Here is a 12,340-nt window from a genome sequence, read left to right on the forward strand (position 1 = left end):
CACCACAATGGTTTAAAGACTAGCAGCAGATTCGACATATTTATGTAAAATAAATGTTAACGGCCTGTTTTTTATTTTTGCTTGTAACCAAGAATCAAGACTGTTTTACGTCCATATTTATAAAGAATTGAGGGATTTATGCATTTACGCACAAGAATTTTCAACGTAAAAATCGCTATATCTGTGTTTCCATTCAGTTAGCTTTGACGGAGAAAGGCCCCCTACTAATCGGCCCGCGCCACACCAATATATTATGAAGTCTATAGTTCATTTCATTCATTTTTGTTTTTTGTTTTATTGTTTTACAATTTTAATAGACAACATTTAACCGGAAAACTATTCATATATAAGAAAGTCAATTACATGCAATGACAGTTTTTGGCCACCAGGGAGGAGGGGAGCATGCCCCCCCCTTAACCTCTGCGTATGCATATAGTCCACTATTACTGGAACTGATTTCATAGAGGCTCCATCTACTAGTATATATGAGTAAGTACTGTTTTCATACGTTCATATAACAGCAACCAGAATAGTGATTTCTAACATTTGATATTTAGTTTTAAACAGCAAAATATTCAAACTTCCAGCATGCCTTTATTGCCTTTTATCATTGATGAGCTGTCATTTTTGAAATTGTCTAACACAAAGAGTAACAAACAGATTAGACAACTAATTTCTTCAGATAGATACAAAATTACAACACTGATTGTCTGTGAGTCCAAAGGGTGACCCCCAGTCCTCCTGTATCATTAACCTGGTATGTTGTGAGGCCCTGCCTTATTGTGAGGTGGTGTTTTTGGCACGTTGTGTTATCAGTAGTGATGGGCCAACTGATTGCAGCTACACAAGGGAGAGGACATTTCCACAGCCCATCTATCACAGGGTTAGATAAACAGAAAGAGGACTGTCAGCAGCAGAAGTAAGCCATCCAAGCTGCCCATTAGAGCTTCAGTTTCAGTCGATGTGGCAAAATGTCAGCCATGACCTGGACGAGTGACAATTTAAACAGTCAATATGTTAAAGATACATGAGAGGTAAAAAATATTTATAGACTTGTTCTACTCTTAATCAACTATAGAAAGATAAGTGTACTCAAACTCAATGGGAAGAACTAAAGCTAAACCTTTGGGGCAGAGGATATAACAGACGAGCGAGAAGCTTCCACACATTGGAGTCAGAATTAGGCATGTAAGTAATCAGATCCAAGTTTGGACTTTAATATTTTATGCATGTGCCTTTTCGGTTTGAATAGGCCCACTGTTTATCTGCCATACAATTTTGTACTAACTCCCCGTTGACTGTATGTGCTTTTAATTGTATTTGGCCCAAGATGTACTCTAAAGGCGCTTTTTTGGTCAGAATCAAAAGTGCTACAAATCACTTTGTTTTGGGTCCTTTATCCGTAAATCAAATTTGCTTTCTCCTGGAAAATTGGAAAAGCAACAGGTAAAATGAGAGGCAATGGAGGGCTAGTGTGGAAAATCCCGTAAGAGTTACTCTGACAGCTGTTTGTCAGAATATGTGATGGCTCTCAGCTACTTCTGGTGCATGACTATTCCGACCTTCATGTGGTTAGAGCGTGTCAGCAGTTCATGGTTGACAAAGGCATTGATTGAATCGCCCATCCATACCTCAAACGTGAATTCAATCAAGCACCTCTGGGACATCATTTCACGCAATCGCGTGACATTTTCCATACAGTGGAGGAAACAAAACTGGAGCTACCTTTTTACCTAAGTTAGAAACACATCGTGATATTGAAAGCAAAAAATAAATAAATAAAACTGTAAAATTAAACCTCAAGCACTGATTATGGAGCATGAGTGGGTACAAAGAGATGATTCATGAATACTGCCAGTGACTCACCTTATAACAGTGTAGGACAAAGAAATAATTTAAGATGCAGAACCTACCACGCAGTGAATTACATTAGATATTCCATGCCACAATTATCATAAGTGACTTAGCCACATTCACAGGAAAGTCATCCCGCCTATTTGGGCTTCTTCGTCAGCGCTCTATTTATGATTTTTCACCCAAACAATCATGCCATATTCGGCAATGAAAAGGTTAACTTTACCACTTAGCATTCCAGACAGCCCCAGACTCAACCTGCAAGTCCAGCAGTCAGCAGCATCATCCTTGCTCCACAGGATGCGAGGACATCAATAAGCCATCACCAGCTGCATTGAGTTAGGTGGCTAAATTGATCATTGTTATCTTGATGGCCATGTGCCATCGACACTAAAAGGCAGGATCCATGTAATGGAAGTGGTTTTCAGATTAGATTGGCCTGAGGTGTCTGTTATGTGTATAGTTGGCCAGATGTATGCGCTCACTTACCTGATTTTTACATTGATATATGAGATATACATTTGTTTTGTGTCCTGCAAAGAACAGTGCTAAACAAACATGCTAGTAAAGTGGCCCGTACACTTACGAACTTTTTCATCAATAGTATTGATTTCTATATCATTTAAAGTCTAATGTTTGTTCTACACGCTCAATAAGTATTGTACACCATTCTGTTTATGCCCAGCAATGGACGGACCAACAGTGCTAGCGCTTGTGTGTTAGCTTGTCTGTGTGTTAGAAGCAAAAAAAAAACAAAAAACAAAAACAAAACAAAAACAAAATAGAAATGATGGGCCAAAAATTGGTTGCAGCAATGCACAAAATCTGTTCATGCTATATTAGGATTGCTAAATACTTAGCCGAATGACTATAAAAAACATCATACAAATGGATGGCGTTCCATTGGGTGACCTTTTCGAGCTTGTTACACCATTTATAAGCAATCAATATACTGTACGTACTGCCATATCTCCTGCTGAGCGACTCTCAATAACCCTTCAATTTGTGGCAACTGGCAATACATTCCCTTATTGTATCTGTGTAGACGGGTCTCATGTGCAATATTGTTTTATTTCGATCACTATAATCCTTGCTTTTAACTTTCCAAAGCGCGGATAAGCTCCGATATCGATCGGCTCAAGAAGAAATGTCTTCTCTTCTGATGATGACAATGTTATCTCTTACGCGTCGGGAAAGGAAGTTTGCACAAAATGTTGATGGGGTGCCACAAGCACAAATATTTCAACGGTTTGCGTATAAATAACAAACCACTCTGTCAATATATTAACAATACTTTAAGATAATCACTCTCGTCCATACATAATTAAAACAATGTCAAATGATTTGACGTCAATACAAATAATGATAAGGTTTGTTCATATACAGGTCGCTTTACAAAACGTTGCGAGTACCTGGTGTTGACAAGTTGGATGTCACAACATTTGTTTTGGTTGCATCATAACAAGTATGCACCGTCTACCTTTACCAACTGAGTCCATCTAAACAGTTCTGAGGAAACTCACCTGAAACAGTAATATTTACAGTAATTGTGTGTTGAGACATGGATATTATAGTTTCAGTCTGACAGTAATACACGCTTCCAAGACAAGTCACCCCTGTTTAGCTATAATTTGCATCACATTAACCATGAAAATTTGTTTTAGGAGCTCACACCAATCTGCATCACTGTGCAAGCATAACATCGCTGCCGCACTCTACTCACAAACTCGTCCTCTGTCGACCATGTATGTCACCTCAACAAACCCCACTTTGCTAACAAACCTCTCATCTGTGGACAATATCACCCCTCCCCTCCACTTCCCACCAGCCTGTTGCCCAGCATTACAGTATGTTTTTTTTTGCCACAGAATGTCCAATGCTTAAACAAGAAAGCTCACTCGTCTATGACACAACAGATGATAAGAAACTGTATTTTCCTTGCCTAACAGAACTTTACCAACATCAAATGGATTTTTTGAACACTTGGCTATACACTAGGGGTGTTGCTTGACTATCTTCATAAAAGTCACTCAGTATGTCAGAGTAGATGGTTAGCTTTGATTCACTAGGCAGACTTTCTGATTACAAAGTTGCCAACTCTAAAGAACACCTCAATGAAATGCCTTGAATTCACCCTTGCTGGGTCTATCTCAGTCCAAAGATAGCTCATTGATCACCCCACCAAAGCCTTTCCAGCCTCTTCTCTGGGGATCTCAACCTTCATCTGCTCTTCATTTCAATCTCCTTTACTGCTTGGTAATTTCAACAATCACAGCGGCCAATTAACTTCATTTACTGTCAGACAATTTCAATATAATAGACCATGTTATTGGCCCCACCCATACCACCGTTCCATCCTTTTCACAACTCCCAATGTTCCACCCAGAGAGAGTAACTGATGCTTTATCACCTTCAGAAACACCAAGTCAGTAAATATAATACAGTAAACCTAATGAACCACTTGACACCACAGCAGTTAGACTAGTAGTCCGCAATAAAGGGCCATTCTCACTCAATCCCTTTAAGAACAGAATTTGTGTCCTTCATTTGCCTCGACCTCCAGGTTTATCCCTAAACTACATTGCTCAATGACAGCAGGACATCAACTGGGTTACCTCTACAGATGATCCAGTTAAAGCCCTCTCATACACACCAAAAGACAGGTCTTAACTAGGGCTGTCAAACGACTACAATTTATAATCGAGTTAATCACGGCTTAAAAATTAATCGTAATTAATCGCAATTCAAACCATCTCGAAAATATGCCATATTTTTCTGTAAACTATTGTTGTAATGGAAAGACAAGACAGACATGAACATTCAACATACTTAAGTACTGTATTTTTATTATAACAATAAATCCACAAGATGGCATTAACATTATTAACATTCTTTCTGTTAAAGGGATCCACGGATAGAAATACTTGTAGTTCTTAAAAGATAAATTTGAGTACAAGTCATCGTAGTTTTATATTAAAACCCCTCTTAATTTTTTCGTTTTAATAACATTTGTAAAATTTTCAATCAAAAAATAAACTAGTAGCTCGCCATTGTTGAGGACGCTGAACGGTGACGTCTCATCGGGCTCCCCTGCCGTTCTTCCACAGTGTCTTTAACTACGTGAGGTAGTGATTGAAATACACCACAAGTTGTCAATGGCGAGTTTTAAATTAACTACAGATCTAGCCAAGGCAAAGTCTGAGTAAGTTTTATGTGTATTTTGCATAGCTATTTTGATTGGGAATGCCAGTTCTCTTTGCATTGAGCGCTTTTCTTTTTGTGAACATTATTTTTTCGAGAGATAGGAATATTTTTTCGTTGTGCTTTCACTAAATGATACTGTAGCGACTTAACTGTTCTGTCCAAAAGCATGATTGGAAGTTGGGCAACCATGACTGTCAGTGGTGACTGCAAATGGTAAAGTATTTTCTGCATTGTGTTTAATTAGGTGTCTCCTGTGAGAGATAGGAATATTACTTTTGTTGTGCTTTCACTAAATGATGCTGCAGCGACTTAAGTGTCCCGCCAAAATGCAGGATGTGAAGTTGGGCAACCATGACTGTCAGTGGTGGCTGCAAATGGCATACAGTATGATTTGCGTTGTGTTTAATTAAAAAGCTTAAGCCAATAAAAGGCGTGGTCCAATGAACGCCTGTGTCCACTCGCATTTCTCTGCCTTTTCGCTCTCAGTGTGCTAAAACGGCGTAATTGTAAACTGTTTGAGGCAACGCCTGAACGGGTCATTCCGTGTATGTGTTAATTGCGTCAAATATTTTAACGTGATTAATTAAAACAATAAATTACCGCCCGTTAACGCGATACATTTGACAGCACTAGCCTTAACCCAACAAAACCTCACTATTTAAAGCAGAATTCCCACATTCCTTTCCTCAGCAAGTTCCTAAAGCAGATTTTACAGTATTACGTCAACATACCATACGTAGACAGGCACGGTGAAAGAGTCGCTAGCATGTCTGCTTCACAGTTCAGTGATCAAAGGTTCAAACCCAGGCCCTGGCCTGCCAGTGGGGTGCTTGCTTGATCTCCCAGTGCTTGCATGGGTTTTCCCCAGGTACTCCGGTTTCTCCCACATCCCCAAAACATGCATGATAGACTGTTTGACCACTTCAAATTACCCGATTAGAGGTAACAATGTTTTTTCTCTCCTAGAGGGCACTCATCTCTTTGGATGGGTGATGTTTCATAGTGTTGTTCTGGTCTGAATTCGATCATCTTTTTGGCCTAATACTAGTCCTTCTAAAAAAATTTGTATATTGTGATGAAGTTCATTATTTACTGTAATGTACTGATATACATTAGACTTTCATATATTTTGGATTCATTACACACAACTGAAGTATTTCAAGCCTTTTATTGTTTTAATATTGATGATTTTGGCAAAAAAGTTAAGAAAAACCAAAAATCCCCGTCCCAAAAAATTTGCATATCATGAAAAGGTACTCTAAATAAGCTACTAACCTAATCATCTGAATCAACGAATTAACTCAAAACCCCTGCAAAAGATTCCTGAGGCTTTTAAAAACTCCCAGCCTGGTTCATTACTCAAAACTGCAATCATGGGCAAGACTGCCGACCTGACTGCTGTCCATAAGGCCATCATTGACACCCTCAAGCAAGAGGCTAAGACACAGAAAGAAATTTCTGAGCGAATAGGCTGTTTCCAGAGTGCTGTATCAAGGCACCTCAGTGGGAAGTCTGTGGGAAGGAAAAAGTGTGGCAGGAAACGCTGCACAATTAGAAGAGGGGATCGCACCCCGAGAAAGATTGTGGAGAAGGGCCGATTCCAGACCCTGGGGGACCTGCCGAAACAGTGGACTGAGTCTGGAGTTGAAACATCCAGAGCCACTGTGCACAGGCGTGTGCTGGAAATGGCATAGGCGCCTGACCTGGGCTACAGAGAAGCAGCCTTGGACTGTTGCTCAGTGGTCCAAAGTACTTTTTTCAGATGAAAGCAAATTTTGCATGTCATTCGGAAATCAAGGTGCCAGAGTTTGGAGGAAGATGGGGGAGAAGGAAATGCCAAAATGCCTGAAGTCCAGTGTCAAGTACCCACAGTCAGTGATGGTCTGGGGTGCCATGTCAGCTGCTGGTGTTGGTCTACTGTGTTTTATCAAGGGCAGGGTCAATGCGGCTAGCTATCAGGAGATTTTGGAGCACTTCATGCTTCCATCTGCTGAAAAGCTTTATGGAGATGAAGATTTCATTTTTCAGCATGACCTGGCACCTGCTTACAGTGCCAAAACCAATGGTAAATGGTTTACTGACCATGGCATTACTGTGCTCAATTGTCCTGCCAACTCTCCTGACCTGAACCCCATAGAGAATCTGTGGGATATTGTGAAGAGGAAGTTGAGAGACACCAGACCCAACACTGTGGATGAGCTTAAGGCCGCTATCGAAGCATCCTGGGCCTCCATAACACCTCAGCAGTGCCACAGGCTGATTGCCTCCATGCCACTCCGCATTGAAGCAGTCATTTCTGCAAAATGATTCCTGACCAAGTATTGAGTGCATAGCTGATATAATTAATTGAATGTGGACTTTTTTTTATTAAAAAAATTGGTCGGATGAAATATGCTATTTTTTTGAGATAGGGTTTTTTGTTTTTTCTCGACTTTTTTGCCAAAATCATCAATATTAAAACAATAAAAGGCTTGAACTTCTTCAGTTGTGTTTAATAAATCTAAAATATATGAAAGTCTAATGTTTCAATTCAGGGTGGGTACTGCCTACCGCCTATAGCTAGCCGAGATACACTCAAGCACCCCCACAATTTTAGTGAGGATAAGCAGCTCAGAAGATGAATGAATGGCCATAGGTGGACCGTGAGTCTCCAGCTCCAGCTCCCCTTTACTCCCATGCAGAGACTACTGACAGAGATGCACCAAACCCACTCAATTTCCCTGTCCACGTCTTAGGTTATGAGTCAGTGAAACTTCAGTGCTCCCCACTGAAGTTCTAAATAGTTCCCAAATGTCTCCTAATTTCTTAAAAGTGTTGTGAAAGTTTATTTTTGACATGAACCAGTTCAAATAGCAGTTGAAAATTTTTTAAATGAATTGTTGAGTTCATAGTTCATAACTCAAATTTTTTTAACTAAAGTTCATGGATTAAAACCAAACGAGCTTTTGTAGTGGTTCTTTCTTATCCCCGATAATTGCTGTGAGCTGCTATTGACAGAGTCACTATAGAACCATAGGCAGCAATTATTTTATCCACTTTAACACTGAAACTGCCACATTTATCTTCATATTAAATTTCAAATCCACGTCAGTACTGACCTGATGGTAAAACCCGTTTAAATGTTGGTGCTCGGCCGGTGTTCGGTCAGATTTTACACCCCATCAGAAATTGTAATTTTGCAGTTCGGCGCATGTTCGTAACATTACAAATGGCCTCGAATGCAGTTATTACAAAATAAACACCAAAAACTTTCTATAAAGAAAGGGATATGTACTTACGCTTGGTCATGGACGCACATGAAGGAAAGCTCACCTCACACACATCCTACCATATGGCTGTGGTCAACCCAACTGCACAACACTCTCACTGTTAACGTCTTCCCCGTGCCGTTAAGCATTTATTTATGCCGTATTCATGTTGCACATGATACGATGCAATTATATGATGTAACTTGTTTACTTAGCACCTTTGGATAATATTGAGAGTCCAACTGAAGGGATAAGAATGCTTATTCACCGCCATAAAAGCTTCGGGAGCAAAATCTGACAGAACAGCTAGTTATAAAAGCTGTCGTCTCCTGTGTCTATGCTGCAGTATTTGCTGAAACACAGCCGTGACAGGCACCCTAGGTTGCCAGTTTGGATAGTTTTCCGCTATTAACGCTTGTTTTTTGTAGTGTTTTGGGTTTGTCTGCAGTTTTGCCATAAAGGATTATGAACGAGGTTATGAATGCCACTCACAACCGCTAGACTGAATGCACTTACAATAACGTTCATGAGACAGAACTATGATACGTTCAATTTAAGTTCGCCCAAAATATATACGTATTCATGAACCATCGTTCATTGAACGCGTTCATGCACAACACTGCAACTACCTCCATATGTTGGTCCCGCCATACATGAATGTTCTGCACCACCATAAACAATGTCAAATGAAGCATCCGTTGGAAACTAGAAAATAAGTTATAATTTAGGTTGTTTACTGAATCAATGAATGGATGGAGAAAAAGAGCCCATTTGTGTTCTGGATTAGAATACCTTTGTTCCTGCTTTTTTTCCCCCACTTACATCAGTAGCGCTTTTTGTTCTCTCATCTGTCAGTACTCTTGGATTCCATTGTTCTTTTTCATTTCCTAGTCATTGTCAACTTTTTACGTGTCTATTTGTTGTTCCCTCTAGGTCTTTTGATATTCTCAAATCCTTTTCAGCATTGTCACAGTTTTATCTCGCTCTGACAGGCTGTGAATTTATGCCCTTATTAAAGCTTTCTATAGTTAAATGTTAAGTTTCATTAAGATTCTAAAGTTTTTTTTTCCCTTTGATTCCAGAAATCAACCATACAGTAAGTTTTTTTTGGCAAACATTTAAGCCTTAGCATAGGTATCAATGAATGCTCTTATTTGAAATGTGAGTCACAGAGAGGGACACGAGAGAGAGAATGAGTGCTTGGAGTGTGTGAGGAGAAAGCTCAAATCCATTACATACCTGAGCAGAGGGTATTGATCAACCGTCTCGATAGTACTGATAGAAAAATCCCTTTCAAGAGAGAGGGCAAAAATGAGAGCGAAAAGAAACTGAGGTGGACAAAGTGAATTTACAATTTGTTGACTTGCACAGCACACTCAGGTTGTGTTGTTGATCGTAATACATACTAATATTACAAGGTAGTTTCTCTTGTGGAAAGGATAAAGAAAAAAAAAACATTCATAAACGAGGTGAATATGGTTAGATGGTCAACTTGAATGAATATTATAAGTTATATTTTTCTCAAAGCCTTGGGAATCAGCTCAGTGGAGACTAACACAAATAGATCTTTTACTTTTTTGTGCTTATTTTCTTAATTTGATTGAGGTTCACACACATTGATTTTCTTACTTTTTACAGCTTCTGAATAAAAGTAACTGAGAAAAATAATTTCTAAAGATATTTTTTTAAATCCGTGTGCTGTTGTATTTCCAAGGACATAAAACGGGCGAATATTAAGGACTCCGACATATTTTATTTTTAATTGTCATCAGCTGGGCCAAATAGATTTTAAAAATTAAGAAGTTAATCTCTATAGAAAACATGAGCGAAACATGGGCGGTGCCATCTTGGACATTTTCTGCTACGGACTTCCGGTTTAGACAGAACAACATGAAGTGCGGTTGAAGTAAGCAGTATGTAGACAAAGTTAAAACTGCAAAAATCAAACTAGAAGAAACCACGTAATCTCCAAAAATGGATTCAGCACGACGTAGATGAAGCTCCAGGACTTTCTGTGTTATGCGTTTGTTCTTATCACTTTGTGGACAACGGGCTGGGCAGGCTGGTTAACATGCCGTGTAGATTGATACGCTGGCCACTTGAGTGACCAAAATGAGGTAAAATTACAAATAATATTACAGTTTCCAAATGCAGAACGGCTGGCACAGATTTTGTTGTTACAAGGAAATACTACAAGGTATTGTTCATCCGTTTAGATTATTATGAGCTCATCACACATGTACATATAAACACAAATATGTCTTTTTTATTGCATATATTGATCGCAATAAAACTTTCTGACAACATGATTCAATTTCTTGTTTTATTTAAAACGATTAGTGCATGTGCAAAACAGGTCAATAAATCGCAAAATTTAAAATTAGAAAAATATTAACAAAGGTAGACCATAAATCGACCCTTCCCTCATTAAGGTAGAACGTAGTTCGATATACTGTATGTCCATCAACGTAAGTGTCGTGGTGAGGCACATCAAGTTGTCTTCTCTTTCCTAACAGCGTTTTATTCCTGTTAACAAACGAACATAAAACGTGTAACGCTTGAATTTAACCATTTAGGGTAAAAAGCCAGTGTATGACTTGTAGTTGATGACTGTTTTCCATTTCTTAATCATTGAAGCTAATGCAAAACTAATGATGTCTCAGTTGTGACGCAACACGCAGAATTGTAGTCAAATTGAACATAAATGTACCTGTTATTGCTTTGTGGTGGTACTGTCTTGGTTCCACATCTGCCTTCATGAACACAAAATTGCTATATTCATGTATTAGAACATATTCAACTGGATGCTTCAAAGCTTTTCAGGTATCTGATTGTGTTTCCATCCACTGCCATTAAAGTGCGTATGACAGGATTAAAAAAAAAAAAAAAAAAAAAAAAGCCTTAAATAGCATTATTATGTGAATTAGAATCATATTTTGAGACAATTCGACTATATACAACAATTTGGCAAAGCGCAGATGACGAGAAATTTGTCTTTTAATCTGACGTTTAGCCACTCCTGCCATTTTAGCGCTCTAGTGTCCCCAAATGGAGCATGATGTCGGCAGGGTCGTGAGTTCATCTGATTTAGAATTCGGCCTATTGAGGGAACGAGGAAAATGCGATGAAGGGAGCAGCAAAATGTCACTGTATCAGTCTAACTACAACAATATTTTTACAAGAAATTCTTTTTATCCAAGTATTTTTCCTGTAATTGCTAAATAAATGGTATGGTCATGACTAATAACAGTCTTGTGAAATATTAAAAATGCATTTATTCAGTAAGACATAGCAAAATTACTGCATAATGGTCAAAACTGTCAACTTCTTGGCACCTCCCAAACGATATATTTTGTCATTTCCCTGCCCCCGCTTCGGAGAGCGTAAACAAACCAGGAGGCGTAACAGCTAGCCGACATGCTAACCCGAACCAAGTGATGTCTCAAAGTCTTATTTTCGCTTTTCGAAGCGAAAAATCACACAAAAATACCCCGGATCATTTCACATGGTGGCGAGGTTGTCGATTATCTTTGCCAATCAGCAACCCACCCGGCGGCAAGCAAGTTACAGCTCGTCGTTCCCCTGCTGCAGGCAGGAGAGCTCATCATTCCCCTTCTGCGACAAGCCGCCATTCCTCGACTGAGTGGCATTCTCGGTGGACAAGGACCATTGTCAGCCACAAAATGCAAGCAGCTCCGTATTAAAACGAGTGCCATGAGCCCAGTATTTGACATAATACAGGACACTATGTTTGCTCACTTCCTCGTAAGTCCAATAGTCCCACAGTTGTCGCACACTTGTTCTGGCCGATCTCGGGGTGAACGGGAACTTTCTGAAACCCAAAAAGGCTTACACGCCCCTCCCTTGTGCAGCTACAAAAGCCTGCAGCCGTTTGGTCACATTCACATTCATCCTAACCCGACACTGGAGCTGGAAATCACTCATTTTAATGGCGCGGGATTTAAAAATTGAATTTATAAAACGATCGCTTCCATACACATCCAAGCGGTCCATTTCATTCAGGAGCATAAAAC

The 12,340-nt window shown here is 39.4% G+C and overlaps 1 long non-coding RNA gene across 1 annotated transcript in view; it reads right to left on the reverse strand.

Annotated features, from left to right (window-relative positions):
- Positions 1-607: 607 nt before the first annotated feature.
- The window catches only part of LOC130908508 (uncharacterized), a 252,956-nt gene continuing 241,223 nt past the window's right edge, over positions 608-12,340 (reverse strand). The window contains exon 3 of the long non-coding RNA XR_009061609.1: positions 608-985. This is a non-coding gene — a long non-coding RNA (uncharacterized LOC130908508). The remainder of the gene's footprint in view (positions 986-12,340) is intronic.

Source organism: Corythoichthys intestinalis, chromosome 20 (genome assembly GCF_030265065.1).
Source record: "Corythoichthys intestinalis isolate RoL2023-P3 chromosome 20, ASM3026506v1, whole genome shotgun sequence".
Lineage (NCBI taxonomy): Eukaryota > Metazoa > Chordata > Actinopteri > Syngnathiformes > Syngnathidae > Corythoichthys > Corythoichthys intestinalis.